Below are 20,165 nucleotides of genomic sequence, written 5' to 3'. Positions count from 1 at the left end.
TGTGCAACAACAATGAACCATTTAATTGTGGTGCATGAAAAAGTGTGAATTTTATACCACAACCAGTGGGAACAGCTCAGTAGTTGGACAAAGAAGAAGCTCCAAAGTACTTAATAGAGCCAAACTTGCACCGTAAAAATGTCATGGTCTCTTTCTGGTAGTCTGCTGCCAGTCTGATCCACTACGGCTTTCTGAATCTGAGGGAGAATATTACATCTGAGAAGTACGACCAGAAAATTGATGAGACACATTGAAAGCTGCCATGTCTGCAGCCAGCAATGCTCAACAGAAAGGGCCCAATTCTTCCCCATGACAATGACCGATCACACTTCACACAACCAACGCTTCAAAAGTGGAACAGTTTTGGCTACAACGTTTTGCCTCATCTGTCATATTTACCTGACCTCTCACCACACAGCTACCACTTCTTCAAGCATCTTGGCAATTTTTGCAGAGATGCTCCCACAACCAGCATGACACAGAAATGCTTTTTGCATGGGTTTTTACGCTACAAGAATACACAAACATTTCTCCTTGGCAAAAAAGTCTTGATTGTAATAGTTCTTACTTTGATTAATAAAGATGTGTTTGAGCCTAGTTATAATGATTTAAAATTCACAGTCCCAAACTGCAATTATGTTTGCACCAACCTAATAGTTTACCTTCTTTACACTCCTTGCCCACCCGAAATTCTCCAGGCCTGTAGCCTGCTATAGGCTCATATTTCCTGAATTGCAATTCTTCTGCTATTCCTGAATCAATTCAATTTGATTCAATAAACTCAAGCTTGCCTCAGTTTATCTCTTTATTTAGGTGTTGCCTTCCTCGCCTTCTTTATTTTCTCCTCATCCTCCTTCTCCTTCTTCTTTTAAAGCAGAAAGCTCAGTTCTGCGCATCATGTTTCTCCATCTCCCTTGCTAAATGAAAGAAAGAAAGAAAGTGAAGTCACTCAGTCGTGTCCGACTCTTTGCGACCCCATGGACTGTAGCCGACCAGGTTCCTCCATCCATGGGATTTTTCCAGGCAAGAGTACTAGAGTGGGTTGCCATTTCCTTCTTCGAGATATCTTCCCAACCCAGGGATTGAACCTGGGTCTCCTGCATTGTAGGCAGACGCTTTACCATCTGAGCCACCAGGGAAGCTTTGGCTATGTAGGGAATACCAGGGAGAGACTGGAGGATGGACAGAAGGGGGAAGGTAGAGTATGTCTGTCTTTTTCTCTTTACTCTTTACCAGCGTCTCTGGCAATGGCTGTTTCTCCTCCATGGCTCCATACTTCAGACAGCTCCTTGGGTGACCAGCCATCATGGCTCCAGCTCGCAGGGCAGCCTCAGCTTCCGCTTCCGGCACAGGGTAATATAATCCTCTCCCTTTGCGCCTCTGTCCCTAGTGGTTGCAGCAGCTTCCTGCAACTGTCAGTCCCTGAATTGTTGCTGTGGCCTTTTCGTTTTTCCAGTGTTTGTAACTATTATCTTCTATTTATCTGAAGTAGCTTCTCTTTTTAGAATTTGTCCCTTTAAAAATTGTTTAATACTGAAGATACTTTATAGTAAGTGATTTTGATTTAAAATAACCTATAGAGTAGATGTAAGCATAAACATCAATAAATATAGAACATAAGTGAAAAAGTTAGATGTCAGTCTTGTTAGTTATTTGGGCATCTTTCGAAGTTGCAAGAATTCTCTGGTGTGTACTAACTTACAGTCGTAAAACTAAATTAATCATAAAAAACTCAGATAGCTTTTATTTCCCTATACAAAATTTAATAGCAAAAATAGACACTACAGAAACAAGCCCTTAGATTAAGAAGTGTCCATGCCTTTTTAATTGCTAATGATGTAACTGATGGAATTTTGAAATTAAAATACAAGTATTGCATTCAAGCCCATGCCCCATCTCTAACCATATTGTCTTTCCCAATTAAATTCACTTCTCCTGAGATATAATTGTCTTACCTATGAAACTGGCAAAGCATATTAATCTACTACTATTATAAGGATAGATTGATATAGGTCATGAAATTATTCTATAAATTTGAAAGTAACATAGAAATAGTTACTAGTTAACATAGAATAGTTAATAGTATTCATTTCTTTCAGTCAGCTCTAACAATCCCTTGGATTTTCACCTGATCTTGCTAAAAAGTCCAAGTATTTAGTCCACCTTTTTTCTCCTTTTTGTATATATATATAAAATCAGATTTATCCTCTGCTCATCTGTTAACCTTCTACTCATTCTTCCAATCTCAACTGCATCTTTCTTAAATTGCAACAATACAATTGCAAAATCTTTTCAAATGCAGAGAAATCAAGTCTTCATTGAGAAAGAAAATCATTCTCTTTACTTTTTTCCCAGTATAATTTTAATGTTCACTGGTTAGGTAAAGCATTTTGCAAGTTGTTTGAAAAGTACTACCAAAGTTTCTTTTGAAAAAGGTATTGATAGAAGAAGAGGAAGCAACAACATATGTAGATTTCAGAAACCAATGTATAAATATGTGAACATTAACATAACTTCAGAATCGCTTCTTCATTTTTATTTTGCATTTTAATTACTTCAATTACATGCATTTAGAATTATGTTATTTTTAACATATCCTTGATTAGATTAGTTGATGGATATGTTACATATTTTATATTTAGAGTTAAGGATTTTGAAGTATGTTCTTGAATAAAGTATAATTCACTTCAATTTTTAAAAAACAGTTCTGAATTAGCATATCTTCTGAGTTACCCATTTGCTCTAGAAAAACATGATAAATATAGCTGAAACCTGATTTAGCAAAATACTGAAGCTATAGTATTATATTCCAAAAGCAATTTCTTAGGTCTTAACTAAATTGTCACCTCTTCAGAGAGACTTTTCCTGGCCAGTTAAGAGTCGGGCACGACTGAGTGACTTCACTTTCACTTTTCACTTTCATGCATTGGAGAAGGCAATGGCACCCCACTCCAGTATTTTTGCCTGGAGAATCCCAGAGACAGAGGAGCCTAGTGGGCTGCCGTCTATGGGATTGCACAGAGTCGGACACGACTGAAGCGACTTAGCATAGCATAGCATAGCGTACCCCCATAATACACGATCCTGGTTTATGTCCTTCATGAAGCTCATGCTGTGAAATTATATAGCTTATTTATCAACTTACTTTTTCTTTGTCTTGACATTGTGTGTGTGTTAAAAACACTTCACGTGAGATTCACTCCCTTTCATTTTTAAGTGTACAAGACTATTATTTACTCTAGGCTCACTGTAGTAAAACTGAACTCTAGAGCTTAATCATCATGCATTTCTGAAATTTTAACCCTATTTAAAGCTACTCCCCATTTTCCCCTTGCCCAGTCTTTCGAAGCTACCATTCTATTCTCTGCTTCTGTATATCTGACTATTTAATATATCTCATCTAGGTGGTATTGTAACCAAACCCAGCTTCAGCTGCTTGGCGCTCATATACCAATAATTCAAGAAGCAAGGGTCAGTAGAAAAGACAGATGCATTAATCAGAAAAGCTGGCAATCTGGCAAGATGGTAGACTCATGTACAAAGGTCAACTCAAAAGATTCTGCTCAGCCTTCGCAGTTTTTAAAGGGAAAAATGGAGGGCGAAGAATATCAATGAATCACTGAGGCGGGAGGTTGGATTCTGCTTCTCCATTGTGTGCAGATTGCCTGGCTCTCTCTCCAGATGTTTATCTTCTTGATTGATTTGCCTACAGGATTGCTTTGAGGGGGTTTTGGAGATAGAGAGCTATTCTTTTTCTCTAGGAAAAGAATCAAGAGGTTAGACAAAGCCTGGTGTGCTTTCAGGAGAGCATATTTCAAGAGTTAGTTTCAATTGCTTAATGACCACATTCGTATAATTAGGTTCTTTTAAGTTTAGATGGGAACAGCAATCATATGAGAAATGCACTCACCAGCCCAAAACCAAGGGATGGACTTGGAGGCACGAAGCACTGAGTAAGTGAGATTTTTAATGACAGTCTTGCATGATCGGTGCCTGGTGGTCAGGCACACCTGGGACAGTCATAGCAAACACTCTTTTACCTGGTATGAAGATCCCTCCCTGGTTCCTCACTGGCTGAGTATAATGGGGTTATAATCTTCCTGGACATTACCAAAGTCTCTTTCTTCTTCCTTCCCATGCTAAGCCCACATTTCTCAACAAGGACTTTAGTTTATCCCTTCCCCAAACATCCTGTTATTTAGGGACTCTCCAGATATAAGCTGTTAGGCAACAGTAGCTTGTCAGTAATTTTCCAAGACAAAACTAGCTAGCTCTGAGTGGGAAACCATTTGTTAATAATTTTCCACCCAAGGCCACCTACTTCATCCTGAAAATGGACCACATCAAGTTCCATTTCTTACAATGGGCAAGCAAGAAAGAGGCAAAATAGCTGCTTTCAGTTTCAAGGAATATTTGTCCTTCTTTGAATGGCTTATTTCACTTAGCAAATGTCCTCAAGATTAATCCATATTTTTGCATATGGCAAGGTTACTTATTTAGTCCCTGTCTTGGTTAACTAGAACATGTGTTCGAAGAAAGCAGTGATTTTTTACTGTGTTTAGGTTGCCATGGTGTCTCTGCCACCCAGAACAGTGCCTAAAGTAAGAACTCAATTTAAGTTTCATTTGATAAGTGAACAGTAACATATTTGACACTTTTTAAAAAGGAAACTGAGAAAAAACTTTGAAAAACGAGGAGACTACTAGATAGGAGCTTGTTCTTGGGAACCCAGATTTGTGGATCTGAAACCTGTCTTACCATCAACTCTGTGCAAATTTCTCCAACTCTCTGTTCCTCAGTTTCCTCACTTGTTCAATGGGGATCATGGGGTTCATAACAGTACCTTCCTTAGAGGGTTTTGGGTTTCTCTGGTGGTTCAGATGGTAAAGAATCCTCCTGGAATGCAGGATACCCAGGTTTGATCCCTGGGTCAGGAAGATCCCCTGGAGAAAGGAAAAGATACCCGCTCCAATATTCTTGCCTGGAAAATCCCATGGACAGAAGAGCCTGGTGGGTTACAGTCCATGGGATCGCAAAGAGTCAAACACTACTGAGTGGGTAACACACTAGAAGGTTTTATTTATATTTATAAACATAATTTAGAATTACATCAGACACAGGAAAAGCATCTTTTATAAATAAACCACAGAAACCCTAAGTTATATTTCAAAAGCTTCAGTTTTTTTTTCAGATTTTCAGTGGTTTCACATCATTGACTTTATTCTTCAATCAGTAAGAAATATACAGTTGGGTCGAACCACTGAATCAATCCATCTTTTATCAAAGTTCCTATGTTTGATGAAATGTGTACAGCTGCAATTTATTCAGTCAGTTGTGGAGAGCATGTGATATATGGGGCTGCAGCTGCTAAGTCGCTTCAGTCATGTCCGACTCTGTGCGACCCCATAGAAGGCAGCCCACCAGGCTCCCCCGTCCCTGGGATTCTCCAGGCAAGAACACTGGAGTAGGTTGCCATTTCCTTCTCCAACGCATGAAAGTGAAAAGTGAAAGTGAAGTCACTCAGTCGTGTCCGACCTTCAGCGACCCTATGGACTGCAGCCTTCCCGGCTCCTCCGCCCATGGGATTTTCCAGGCGAGAGTACTGGAGTGGGGTGCCATTGCCTTCTCCGCAGAAGTGTCCAACTTCTATCTTCACTTTACTAAAGAAATTGACCATTCGTTATTTATATTAGTTGATTGACCTAACAACTTTTGTTAGATAATTGACATCCACATATAATTTTGTTTGGGTAGACTTTTATTTTTATAAAACTGGAAGTAGAATTCTTTTCAGAATTACAATGCACATTTCTGAAGAAGGTTTTGAAAGCTTGCTCTGTGCATGACACTTCTCTAAGGCATCTTGCACTGGAGGAATTTAAGTTTGGCCGTATTACAGACATGCTTGTCCAAAACTCATCATCACTTTCAGGACCACGGAAATGTATGTTCAAAAACAGATCAAACATTTGACAAGAACTGGGCATCTCCGACTGAGTCTAAAGCAACTTATTCCCAATTCCCCCTTGGTTATGTTGTTCTGTTGCTTTTTAAAAAGTGAGCCTAGGGATGACTTTGGGCAAAATTCTCAACTTTAACTCCTCAGCCTGTCATTCGAAGCCTTCCATATTTTTTTCCCCTGAGGAGGGTTCGGCAACCCACTCCAGTATTCTTGCCTGGAGAATCCCATGGACAGAGGAGCCTGGCGGGCTAGAGTCCTTGGGGTTGCAAACAGTCAGACACTACTGACTGACAGAGCACAGCACAAAGACCCTATGCGGTTTCTACCATGTTTTTTTCTTCTGATTTGCAGTTAAGAATTTTCATGTACAAACTTAGAGTGAGCTATTGCAAATGTGCAGAATCTTAAGCCCTGTTTAGCTTTGTTACTTTGAAAGGAATTTGCCTCTCATAAAGAATGGGAACTATGAATGTTTGGATTTTAAATAGATTTTGGTTTTGAATCTGTCCAAATTGTTTCTTTTGCAAACAGTATGCAAATATGAGTTCAGAGTTAGAGTTTGTTTACAGAACATATGCAAATTAAACTTTTTGGTTTACTCAGTGCAAATTTGTAAGATGTTATATGCAGTTTTCTTATTAAAATCATATTACTAATTATATCCTGAAAGATATCTTTCTAATTTGTCATTACCAGGCTAAACACGTCCTTTAAATGTATTTGATGTGCCTTTTAACCAAGTAATAAATGGAAACTGTTGATATTATTATTAACAAGATATCTTTGTTACTTAATTTACATGAGAAATATAGTAAATCTCATTGAATTTGACATTTCATTACATATTATTTTGTATTTTGCTAAAATTATTTTATGCATTGAGCTGGAATTCCCAAAATTGTAACTGGTGCCCAATACCTGATATACTGACTATTTGAAAAGCCCTCCGGAGTACTTCTCTAGAATACTCTCAAGGGATTTAAATGGCTGCAAAAAAACAACTCTCTCAGAGAGTGCTCAATTCTTAATGTTAAAAACTACAAGTATCCATATTTAGCATGTACTGTGAAGAGCTAATTTTATTTGCACAGATTACTTCATGTCAACTACAACTTCTTAAGGAATTATCCACATTTAATTGATGAGCAAATTAAACCTCAAAATCAGCAAACATCTTGTCCAAGATCACATAGTCAGGAAGGGCAGGACTGGAAAACCCCCTCAGTTTACCTTCCTCCAAACTCTGTGTTCTTTCTATTGTAGTAAACTTCTTGAATGTAAAGCTTTCATCTAGAGTTGAAGGTTCCAGTATAGCTAGGCTACTAATGAAAGGTTGTTGCTGAATGAAAAGACGCAGGGATTCTTGGCCTCCGGAGGAGAAAAATTCAATCTGGGGCCAGAGACGAGGCTTGATCACTCAGAGGTTTTGTGTAATAAAGTTTTATTAAAGTATAAAGGAGATAGAGAAAACTTCTGACATAGGCATCAGAAAGGGTCAGAAAGAGTACCCCTCTGCTAGTCTTCAGCTGGGTGTTATATAGTCACTGCTGTGGCTGCTAAGTTGTTTCAGTCGTGTCCAACTCTATGTGACCCTATAGACGGCAGCCCACCAGGCTGCCCTGTCCCTGGGATTCTCCAGGCAAGAATGCTGGAGTGGGTTGCCATTCCTTTCTCCAATGCATGAAAGTGAAAAGAGAAAGTGAAGTCATTCAGTCATGTCCAACTCTTAGCGACCCCATGGACTGCAGCTTACCAGGCTCCTCCGCCCATGGGATTTTCCAGGCAAGAGTACTGGAGTGGGTTGCCATTTCCTTCTCCTGAGAGTTGGACTGTGAAGAAAGCTGAGAGCCCAAGAATTGATGCTTTTGAACTGTGGTGCTGGAGAAGACTCCTGAGAGTCCCTTGGACTGCAAGGAGATCCAACCAGTCCATTCTAAAGGACATCAGCCCTGGGTGTTCTTTGGGAGGAATGATGCTAAAGCTGAAACTCCAGTACTTTGGCCACTTCATGTGAAGAGTTGACTCATTGGAAAAGACTCTGATGCTGGGAGAGACTGGGGGCAGGAGGTAAAGGGGACAACAGAGGATGAGATGGCTGGATGGCATCACCTATTTCCTCCAGTTGGAGACCCCTGGCCTTCCTGCCTGTTACCCTGTCACTAACATTGCCACATCTCAGGTAAGTCACTCAGCTATCTTGATTTTCTGTTTTCTAAAATATTCTGTTTCTCACATTTGTGTTATTTTATCTACATTCCTACATGTGAAACAGGAGTGGAGGAGAGCTAGACAATTTTTAAGCTCTTTTTTGTCCTGTATCAACACATGGCCATTTCTGGGTCATGAGTCATCTTTGTTAGGCCAATAACATTTGTGAGTTTGCTAATGATAATGAAGTTTTCTCTTTCAAGGTCTCTATACTTGTTTCAGCAAAGGAAAGGAAATGAGGAGAGGCCTTTGGGGTCATTTTCCTTTTAATATCCAGATCCTATTTCACCTCATGGAGTGCTGCACCAACATTTTCTCCTTTTGTCTGCTCTTCCCATCTTAATTATTGATCTGTGAATTAGTTGCTCTTGGAACTGGTGCACTCAGCAATTCCTGGGTGGTGGAGGGAGATGGTTGCTAGGCAACCTCACCTGTTTTAGATGGGTATTGGGCCTTATCTTTATGAATCTTATTTGTGGAGAATCTGAGGGAAAAATTACTTCTCACATCTTAAGGCTTCATAAAATACAGAGATTTGGAACAAACATACGGTTTTAAATAAGGTTATCAGAAGAAGAAACATTGGATAGAGTGTTTGTGTTTAAATTGCAGGCTTTAGGTGATTCCTTTAAAAAAATTCCTTTAATACTGTTTTTCCTTTTCTACTGCTGTATAACAAATTACCACAAACACAGTAACTTAAAGAAAAGTACTTTTATTATTTCACAGTTTTTGTGCATTAGCTAAAAGTCTAATCATGGCTTAGCTGGGCTCTACTAAGAATCTCATGACTACAACCAGGGTGAGAGCTGGGCCAGTGATTTCAGTTAAGCCCTAGGGTCTTCTTCCGAGTTCCCATTGTTGTTGACAGAGCCCATTTCTTTGTAGCTGTTTCATTCACTGTGGTCTGCTTCTTCAAAGCCAACAACAGAAAAAAGAGAGGGCTCCCGCAGCTTCCAATCTCTGAGCTGAAGTCCTCAGTCCTCTTTCAAAGTGTCTGATTAGGTCTGGACCACACAGGGCAATCTTTCTGATTAACTAGCTTCACCTGGATGCAGATATTAAATACATATGATAAATCCCTTCACTTTTGCCAGATAATGCAATATAATCATAGAACAGATATCTCTTCATATTCACTCATCCTCAAGGAGAAGAACTTAAAGGTGAGGGTCATTAGAGATTATCTTAAAATTCTGCCTACCACAGATATATTTTAATGATCACATTAGTGTTTTACTAAAATCTTAAAATTTATGCTGAGAGAATAACAGATATAGTTCTTTAATTTTTAATTTCTTTTGATCTTTCATTTTTTAATATAATTATAAGCTTGTAATTAACTAATTGGCTACCCACTCCAATATTCCTGCCTGGAGAATTCCATAGGTAGAGGAGCCGGGCAGGCCGCAGTCCACGGAGTCTCAGAGTCAGACACCATTGAGAGACTAACATTTTCAGATTTTCACTTTCAGCGGTGATTTATTTAAGTCATATAGAAGTTAGAGTTATTTTCTTGGAAGGAAACTACTTTTAAAAGATCTTCATCTTATTTATTTACTTAGTTTTGGCTGTGCTAGGTCTTTGCTGCTTTGCAGGGAGAGGGGGTCCTCTCTATTTGCAGCCCGTAGGGGCCGCTCCTTGCCGGGGGGCATGGGCCTCTCACTATGGTGACCACTGGATGCAGATCACAGGCTCTAGGCATGCGGGGCTCAGCAGCTGTGGCTTGTCGACTCTTAGAACACAGGCTCAGGAGCCCTGGCACAGGGCTTAGTTACCGCTGTGCACGTGGAATCCTCCTGGACCAGCTATGGAGCCCACATCCTCTGCACCGGTAGACAGACTCGCATCCACTGCACCACCAGGGAAGTCCAGGATATTTATCTGAAGAGCTGATCGCAAAATAAATATTGAACAATACTATAGGGAGGGTTTAGTATTCGATCATCCACTTTTAGGGCTATCAGGACTGACTTAGGCAGAGGGAAGAGATGAAGGCTGAAAATTAGCCACTAGATTTGGTTGATGGCAGTAGCAAATTTTTATTCTCGATTAGCCATCAAATATCTATCTCAAGCTAGTAGTATTTTCTCTGGAGTATATGAAGGTAAAATATTCTGCCATTGTGAATTTCCTACTTCTCTGATATCATCTTACTGCATGAGGGAAAAGCTGGCTTAGCAATATGAAACAGTTTAATAAATGTAGTCAGCACTCAAGGGCCATGAGGATTTTGTTAGAGCAATTCTGTTTATTAATTTGTTTCCTGGAACCCCAGGAGTTGATGAATAAGCCAACATGAGAGTAGAACGAAAAAATTCAAAAGGGGAGGGGGTGTATGTATACCTGTGGTTGATTCATGTTGAGGTTTGACAGAAAACAACAAAATTCTGTAGGGCAATTATCCTTCAATTAAAAAATAAATTAATTAAAAAAAATGATACAGAACAGTATGCTCCAAGGGCTTTCTCCAGCAACATTTGTGAGCGATTATTAGGTCAGCATTAGTGTACCAATTGTATTAAGTTCTCTTTCATTTCCTTCTCAGGTAAATTTACAAATTAGTTGTATGGCTATTTATAAATCTCCCCCCAAATCCAGACCCTTTGCTTATGGAGGAATGGTTACAAGAAAATCAACAAACCTATATTACCTCAGAATGCGCCCGAATATATGTTTTCCGTGGCAGAAAAGATCTTTTCAGGAATCGTGTCTATGCAACCAAGGCAGATGAGAAGAGTGTGACAATGGTTGCTCATCAATCTTCCTATTCAGCTATGCCACCAAGATTCCTTGAAGGTGACCATAAAGACAAAGCGTATATATGATTCTTATGTGGCTTGCCTTACAATCCTGGCAAGACTCTGAAATCATTACCTGGTAGTGATTTCACCTTGGTACTCACTACTCCCCGCCAGTGCAGCAGATGCAGTGGACGTGGATTTGAATCCTGGGTCAGGAAGACCCCCTGGAGGATCTTCAGGCAACCCACTCCAGTATTCTTGTTTGGAGAATCCTGTGGACAGGGGAACCTGGCAGGCCACAGCCCATGAGGTCGCAGAATCGGGCACAACTTAGCAACTGAGCACCCACGCTCACTACACAGTGTTGCTAAATGAAAAGCAATTTGATTTCAACTGGGTGTCTGGGATTTTAGGCCTCCTCCCCTTTGTGGCAGTCTACCTGGAATTTGTATTGATCCTCTGATGTCTCTAGCCATGGCATAGAAATCCCATGGCACATCTCTAATTAGCAACCCCATAAGCCTCTTTTCTTTGTAACTTTTTTTCTTTGTATTCTTGATACCTTAGAATGATGATGGTTTATTCCTTTGAGATGTTCTTAAGGCCCAAGATTTTTGACTCTTTAGCATTACTGGTGGCTACACAATGTCTTTCATTTGCGAAATCTCCAAAGTAATTTCCTAGTCTTCTACCAGACTGTATCTTAAACCAAACCATCCTAAACATGTTTTGCTTGATGAAAATTCACCTAACCTTTGAAAGTGATGTAATCAGTTGGAAAATGGAAAAAAAAAAGTGATACATAAAAGAAAAAATATTTAAAAAAAGATTGAATAATCAAATAAGTTTCTGTTAAATTATCAAAACTTCTTACCCAGAGATAATATGACTGCTGCTGCTGCTGCTGCTGAGTCACTTCAGTCGTGTCCGACTCTGTGCGACCCCAGAGACGGCAGCCCACCAGGCTCCCCCGTCCCTGGGATTCTCCAGGCAAGAACACTGGAGTGGGTTGCCATTTCCTTCTCCAATGCATGACAGTGAAAAGTGAAAATGAACTAACAGATTATATTTTACTTTCTTTTAAGATTTAAATCCAAGTATTACTACCATGGTTGGTTTGGAAAGTTGACACTTTTCATAAAAATGACACACTATCAGTATTCTTAATTTAGACCTCAATTTGCAGGATTTATAATCTAATGTGAGTGTGAAATTCCATGGACAGAGGAGCCTGGTGGGCTACAATCCAAGGGATCACAGAGAATCAGACACGACTGAGTGACTAGGCAGGTTGCTGTAAAGCAACCGAGAACTAAATATAGGTCAGAGTCCAACCGTCTATTAATTATTTTAATGTATTATTTTCATTCTTTTTGTTTGCTTACTCATTTCTGCTCCTTACTGTTTTCTGTGTAAATTCTTGATCTCTTCAAATTTATTTCCAGCTTTGCTTGGGGTTGTTTTATGTTTAGATTTTGGACTGAGAAGAAACAATAGTATACAAACTATATGGAGTAAGAGTTGTGAAAACTGTGGACTCAGGATTCATGAATCATGCTTTTTTTTTTTCTCATGTTTGACTTGATTTTTAAAACTGGAGGTTGAATTTTTCTTGAAAGGAGTATTTCATTGGCAGCACTTATGAATTACAGTGAGAATGATACCAGTGTGAATTATTGTCAGCCCAGGGAAAATGTCAGGAGGAGAGAAGGTGTGAACTTTTGCATATAAGTGCCACTATTTATCTTCATGGATTCTAAAAATAGAAAGCATGAATAATAACATATAAATACAATTTTTAAAATGTGTGATCTGTTCATTTTACTTTACAGTTCAAAACAAAGTAGCAGAAGGTGATGTTTGGGCATACAGTCTGTCAACTACAGTCTACACTGTGAAATCTTCTGGTTTGCTTTGTATATTTTGCATAATAACTCTTATCAATGCAATGGAAATATCTCACCTAGAACAAATTAGGAGAGTATGCCAACATGTCATAGCTGGGTTGTCTGCTCAAAATATTAATACCATGAGGCTGAAATTAAAGTGTCGTCCGCCTTGTGGTTCATTCTCATCAGAAATTAGTTCCTTGCAACTGTAGAACTGAGGAGCCTGCGTCATCATTGATTGTGTTTGGGGTGGAGGCACTCAGTTTCTAGAGGCTTTCCTTGTTCCTTGTCCTGTGGCCCTCTCTAATGTCAAGCTAGTAATGGCATGTCAAATCCTTGTTGTGTATTTTGGTGTTTCACTTCCTCTGTTTCTAATCTCTATATCCCAGATATAGGGCTCATATAATTAGGTCAGGCTTTCTGCCTGATAATCTTATTTTAAAGTCAACTGATTTGGGATCTTATTACATTCATAAAATCTTTTTTTTTTTTTTTTTTTGCTGCATGAGGTGGTATAATCATGAGAGTGGTACTTCATATATTCACAGTTTCCACCCACACTCAAGGGAGGTGATTATGCAAAGGAGTAGCTTATTGGGGTCATCTTAGAATTCTACCAACCACAATAATTTCATGTGCAATTCAGGTTTCAATAACAACTGTTATATGTAGGGAAACAACCATAAAAAAAATGAATTGTGTTACTTGAATCTGAGTTTCAGAATGAAAATAAAAGACTTGCTATTTTTTGTCATTTCTGGGGGCGAAAGGCTCCAATTATATTTTATTGGTTTCAAATTAATCAATTTACCACTTCTGATATTTCATTTCCAATAATTTACTTATATCTTTTTTTTCCCTAATGTTTCTCTAAACATTTCTGTTTAGATGGTCTAACTAATGCTATCAATATCTATAGACTTATTAACAGGCCATGAAAACTTTTTAAAATTTCTAATTATCTGGATACTTTTAATCTCTGTGTTATCTGACAGGTTTTCATTCATGTACTAAGGTTTGCTTTAAAAAATGTGTTTTTCTCTTTTCTCTACTGTATTATTTTGAACCATGTTGCAATGGCTGAGTGAATAAGCTCATGACATGAACAATTTCTCAATTGTGTGACAGTTTGGTTTTAGCTATAAATTGAAATATCTTGCAAGTTGCTTCTTGAGCTTCATTTGAAAATTTTGTAACTGATTTTATAATATGATTCATTTTTCATTCTATGCTTACAGAAGTTTAAGTCAGTTCAGTGTATGTGTGTATGTCTGCGTGTATGTGCAGGTTTTTGTGAGAGAGATAGAGATGTTTTGGGAGTTTGTCTGTTTGGCCTCTTTGGCATTATTATTTGATAACTTTTACATTTAAATAAGGCTAATAAGTTTAAAGAAAGAATTATTGGAATAGGTCAATTAAAGTTTAGACAATCCTCATTTATGTTACTGAATTAGTGACTTAGACAATTTTGTTTACAATTTCTACATTCACCCAATCACTTCTCAGGTCAAGTGTACTGTCTATTCTTATCAGTGTATCATTTCTACCTCTTGTGCATCTGACTGACATTACTGCCTTAATTAAAAGTTATTCATTATAGTATGAAAAGTGTATTTACTTGTGAAATACTTAAAATAATTTAGGCCTTCATCACTTTTCATGGGGTCAAAAAATCAATTTGTCAGTATAAAGTTCAGATATATTTGCAGCTCTAAGATTATTTTTAAAATAATTTATACTTCATTTTTAACTGAAAATGTAAAAATAGGAAATACTAATTTTTATTGTTAAATAAACTAGTGCATACATGATATTTCATCCAAATAAATATTATTAAATATGCTGTGAACTGATGAATTAAAGTACTTTACAGAGGTTGACAAAAAATAGTGTTCACGTATTACTTCAGCTTCAAATGGTTGGTTTTTAAAACATGTTAATTTTTAAATTTTAAAACAAAATTATATTATTGTGCTAGGGAAACTTAGACGTGTTTAACAATTTACATATGTTAGAAAAAGTAGCTTGAAAGGGAAAACTGGCATAGGAATAGAAGTAAAGTACAATATTACAGTTGGTTTGCATATGCATGAATAAGAGAAAACAAGCATATGAGATTTGTTTTGATTAGGTCTGCTACTGCTAAGTTGCTTCAGTCGTGTCTGACTCTGTGCAACCCCATAGATGGCAGCCCACCAGGCTCCCCCATCCCTGGGATTCTCCAGGCAAGAACACTGGAGTGGGTTGCCATTTCCTTCTCCAATGCAGGAAAGTGAAAAGTGAAAGGGAAGTCGCTCAGTCGTGTCCGACTCTTAGCAACCCCATGGACTGCAGCCTACCAGTCTCCTCCATCCATGGGATTTTCCAGGCAAGAGTACTGGAGTGGGGTGCCATTGCCTTCTCCATTGATTAGATAAGTCATACTGAATAGGATGATTGTTCAAAAATGTAAAATGCCTTTGAAGTATGTTAACCATAATGATACAAGACATACCTGAATAATCTACTATAAACACAACAGAGGATTTTCATATACACTAACTTTTTTGAACCTCAGAAATTTCCTACTAGGCAGGTGATTATTTTCCCTGGTGGCTCAGTGGTAAAGAATCCATCTGCCAATGCAGATTTGATACGGGGTCAGGAAGATCCCCTGGAGAAGGAAATGGCAACCTACTCCAGTATTCTTGCCTGGAAAATCTCATGGACAGTGGAGCCTGGCAGGCTACAGTCCATGGGGTTGCAGAAGAGTTTGACACAGATTAGTGACTAAATAACAAAAGATGAATATTTTAGATGAAGAAATAGGAACTTAGAATAATCAGAAAATTTCATCAAATTCACTTAGATTGTATGCAAAGCAATATTCTGGATACTCAGAATTTACTTTTAAGACCATGGACAAGTTCAAGTTTGTTAAATTTACCTGAGCAGCTTGATGGTGGCACAAACTGACAATGTTAGCTAACATAGCACTATGAGTATGGACTGGAGTATTACACAGAAGGAAATGTGCTAATCTTCAACTGACCTCCATGAAAAAAGACATCTGAATTTAGTTTGGGCAATATATTTTTTAGCTTAAGTGTATCATCTTTTTGTCAGACAAGATAAGAAAAACAATATTTATATTAAAGCTTTTATATTCTTGTAGTTTTTAGTTTGAAAATGAACATTTTGACCATAATTACAAAAAAAAGTATTATGTTACGATCTTATCTTCTTTTGCTGATCAATAGTTCTATAGTTTTATGTGTCACACACCATTTCATTCTTTTTTATATTGCCATTTTTTATTCTGGTGTCTGTTAGCCATAATATATTATTTCAATAGTAAAACTTAAGAACTGAGAATTTGCAAGCCCATCATGCCAATATTTTTTTAAATGCTCTTTTATTGATAATAAAAAGTTTCATGTGCTGTGCTAAACAACAACATGGAAGTGTAAAAACACTGAAGGAAAACAAAAGCAAAATACAGAAGAAAAGACAAAACAAAATAGGAATACAGTGCATATTCCAAAGTTTATGATTTGACTTTGTGTGGATATTTTCACATTTTCAGCTTCTGAATTTCCAGAACATAATTTTCTGAGAAAGGCTGAAATAAAACAGAATGCACCTTTTGATTTACATTGACCAGGGAAACCATTGTATTTAACAAGTAAAATGCTTCAGCATTAAAGAGAAACAATGAAAACTACAATGAAGTATCATATCATACCAGTGAGAATGGCCATTATCAAAAAATCTACAAACAATAAATGCTGGAGACAATGTGGAGAAAAGGGAATCCTCCTGCGTTATTGTTGGGAGTGCAGACGGACACAGCCATTATGGAAAACACTATGGAGATTCCTTAAAAAACTGGTAATCAATCTACTATATAACCAAGTAACCCCACTACCCTGAGAAAACAGCAATTCTAAAAGACACAGGTCGTTTTTGTTGTTCAGTTGTCCAGTTGTGTACAACTCTTTGCGACCCCATGGACTGCAGCATGCCAGGCCCCCCCCATCCCTCACCATCTCCCTGAGCCTGCCCAAGTTTATGTTCATCGCATCAGTGATGCCATCTAGTTCAGCGATCTCATCCTCTGACACCTTCTTCTCCTTCTGCCCTTGATCTTTCCCAGAATCAGGGACTTTTCCAATGAGTCATGTACGTGCAATGGATGACCAAAATACTGGAGCTTCAGCTTCACCATCAGTCCTTCCAGTTGATCTTCCTTAAGATCGACCAGTTTTATTTTCTTGCTGTTGAAGGGACTTTCAGGAGTCTTCTCCAGCACCACAATTCAAAGGCATCAATTCTTTACAGCTCTCACAACCATACATGACCACTGGAAAGACCACAGACTCGACTATACGGACCTTTGTAGGCAGAATAAAGTCTCTGCTTTTCAACACACTGTTTAGGTTTGTCATCGTCTGCCTGCCAAGAAGCAATTGTCTTCTGATTTCATGGGTGCAGTAACTGTCTGAGTGATTGTGGAGCCCAAGAAGAGGAAATCTGTCACTACTTCCTCTTTTTTCCCATCTATTTTCCATGCAATAATGGGCCTGGATGTGATTATCTTAGTTTTTTTTTTTTTGTTTGTTTGTTTGTTTTTAAATATTTAGCCATAAGCCCACTCTTTCACTCTCCTCCTTCATCCTCATCAAGAGGCTCTTTAGTTCCTCTTCGCTTTCTGCCATTAGAGTGGTATCATCTGCATAGCTGAGGTGGTTGATGTTTCTCCCACCTATATTGATTCCAGCTTGCAACTCATCCCGCCTGGCATTTCTCATGATGTCATCAGTATGTAGGTTAAACAAACAGGATGACAGCAGACATCCCTGTCATACCTCTTCATGTATCACTGCCTTGTAGTGGTGAAGGGGCTTGTGTAACTCAGTGAAGCAATGAGCCATGCCATGCAGGGCAACCCAAGACAGATCATAGCAAAGAGTTCTGACAAAACGTGATCCTCTGGAGGAGGGAATGGCAAACCACCCCAGTATACTTGCTGTGAGAACCTAATGAACTGTATAAAATGCCAAAAAGATATGACATCAAAAGATGAGTCCCCCAGGTCTAAAGGCGTTCAACATGCTACTGCAGAAGAGTAGGGGAGAATTACAAACAGCCCCAGAATGAATGAAGAGGCTGGGTCAAAGAGGAAACAACACTAAGTTGTTGATGTGTCTAGTGATAAAAGTAAAATCCAATGCTGCAAAGAACAGTATTGTATAGGAACCTGGAATGTGAGGTCCATTAATCAAGGAAAATTGGATGTGGTCAAGCAGGAGATGGTAAGAATAAATATCAACATCCTAGGAATCAGTGAACTAAAATGGACAGGAATGACTGATTTTAATTCAGATGACCATTATATCTACTACTGTGGGCAAGAATCCCATAGAAGAAATGGAGTAGCCCTCATAATCAACAAAAGAGTCTGAAATACAGTACTTGGGTGCAACCTCAAAAATGACAGCATGATCTCAGTTCATTTCCAAGGCAAGCCATTGAACATCACAGTAATCCAAGTCTATGCCCCTACCACCAATGCTGAAGAAGCTGAAGTTGATCAGTTCTATGAAGACCTAGAAGACCTCCTAGAACTAAACCAAAAAAAAAAAAGATTTTCTAGTCACTATTAGGGATTGGAATGCAAAAGTAGGAAGTCAAGAGATACATGGAGTTACAGGCTAGTTTGGCCTTGGAGAATAAAATGAAGCAGGATAAAGACTAACTGAACTCTGCCAAGAGAATGAACTAGTTATAACAAAGACACATGTACCCCAATGTTTGTCACAGCACTATTCACAGTAGCCAGGATGTGTATGCAATCTAAATGTCCATTGACAGATGAATGGATAAAGAAGAGGTGGTACACACAGACAATGAAATATTACTCAGTCATGGAAAGGACAAATTTGGGTCAGTTATAGTGTGGTGGATGAACCTAGATCCTCCTATACTGGATGATGTAAGTCAGAACGAGAAAATAATTATTGTACATTAATGCATATGTAGGGAATCTAGAGAATTGGCTCTGATGAACCTAGCAGAGAACAGACTCATGGACACAGCAGGGGAAGTTGAGGTTGAATTTGGGACAAACTGAGAGAGTATCACTGACATTTATATACTATCATGTGTAAAACAGATACTTAGTAGGAAGTTGCTATATAGAACAGGGTGTCCAGCCTGGTGCTCTGTCATGATCTAGAGGAGTAGGATGGGGATGGGGTGTGAGGTTCAAGAGGGAGGAGGATAGATATATATATGCTTATATATGTATAAGCTTTTAACTGGGTTTGTATTGTACAGCAGAAATCAACACAACATTGTAAAGCAATTTTCCACCAATTAAAAAAAAAATAGAAACAAAGGCAAGAGAAGGTTTTTCTACAATTTCTTAAGAAGCATATGTAAAAATTTAGACTGAAACACTTTATTTTTGTTAACATTTGATTTCAAAACTGTTAGCTCAATTATTTTGTCCTAAGCACAAGAAAATAGTAAATTATTTAGAAAATCTAATAAAAAACATATTGTGCAATATGAAACCAAAAACAATTAGTAAATTGAAGATCAAATAGAAAACATCACAAGAAAACATAAAGGTGCCCAACAAACTGTTTCTCAAGACTAGGGATTTTTGTCCTTTTTATTCAATTGATTATTCCAATTGCCCCCAGTAGTGCCTGACACTAATAGGAATTCAATAGATATTTGTTGAATGATCAGATAAGTGATAAGAAGCAGCTCCCACAGCCTGCCTGGTGTCAGCCTGGAGAGGAGCATAAAAGGAAAGCAGAAATAAGAGCCAAAAATGAACCCAGGTAACAGAAGTTCAAATATGAGTTGAAAAAAACTAGAGATCTGAGACTTCCTTAGTGGTTCAGTGGATAAGACTCCACCTTCCAATGCTGAGGGGACAGGAGTTCCATCTCTGGTCAGAGAACTAAAGTCTCACATACTGTGAGGGTGTGGCCAAAAGTAAAAATAAATGGTGGGCTTCTCTAGTGGCTCAGATGGTAAAGTGTCTGCCTACAATGTGGAAGATCTGGATTTGATTGCTGGGTGCGGAAGATCCCCTGGAGAAGGAAATGGCACCCCACTCCAGTACTCTTGCCTGGAAAATTCCATGGACAGAGGAGCCTGGTAGGCTACAGTCCATGGGGTTGCAAAGAGTCGGACACGACTGAGCAACTTCACTTTCTTTCACTTTCACCATTTAAAAACAAAACACCTTGACTCCACTCACTCTGAGTTCATTATCAGACGAGTTCAGTTGTTGCTGTTGTTCAGTCACTAAGTCATGTCTGACTCTTTGTGATCCCCACAGTTACTGAAGCTGATTTTTTCCTT

At 38.4% G+C, this 20,165-nt stretch overlaps 1 non-coding gene across 1 annotated transcript; it reads right to left on the bottom strand.

The window, feature by feature from the left end:
- TRNAC-ACA lies at nt 1,068-1,139 on the bottom strand. Its single transcript has one exon. It is a non-coding gene; the product is annotated as a tRNA-Cys (tRNA).

This window comes from Capra hircus, chromosome 29 (assembly GCF_001704415.2).
Source record: "Capra hircus breed San Clemente chromosome 29, ASM170441v1, whole genome shotgun sequence".
Taxonomy (NCBI): Eukaryota; Metazoa; Chordata; class Mammalia; order Artiodactyla; family Bovidae; genus Capra; species Capra hircus.
This window is presented reverse-complemented; position numbering and strand designations above follow the sequence as displayed.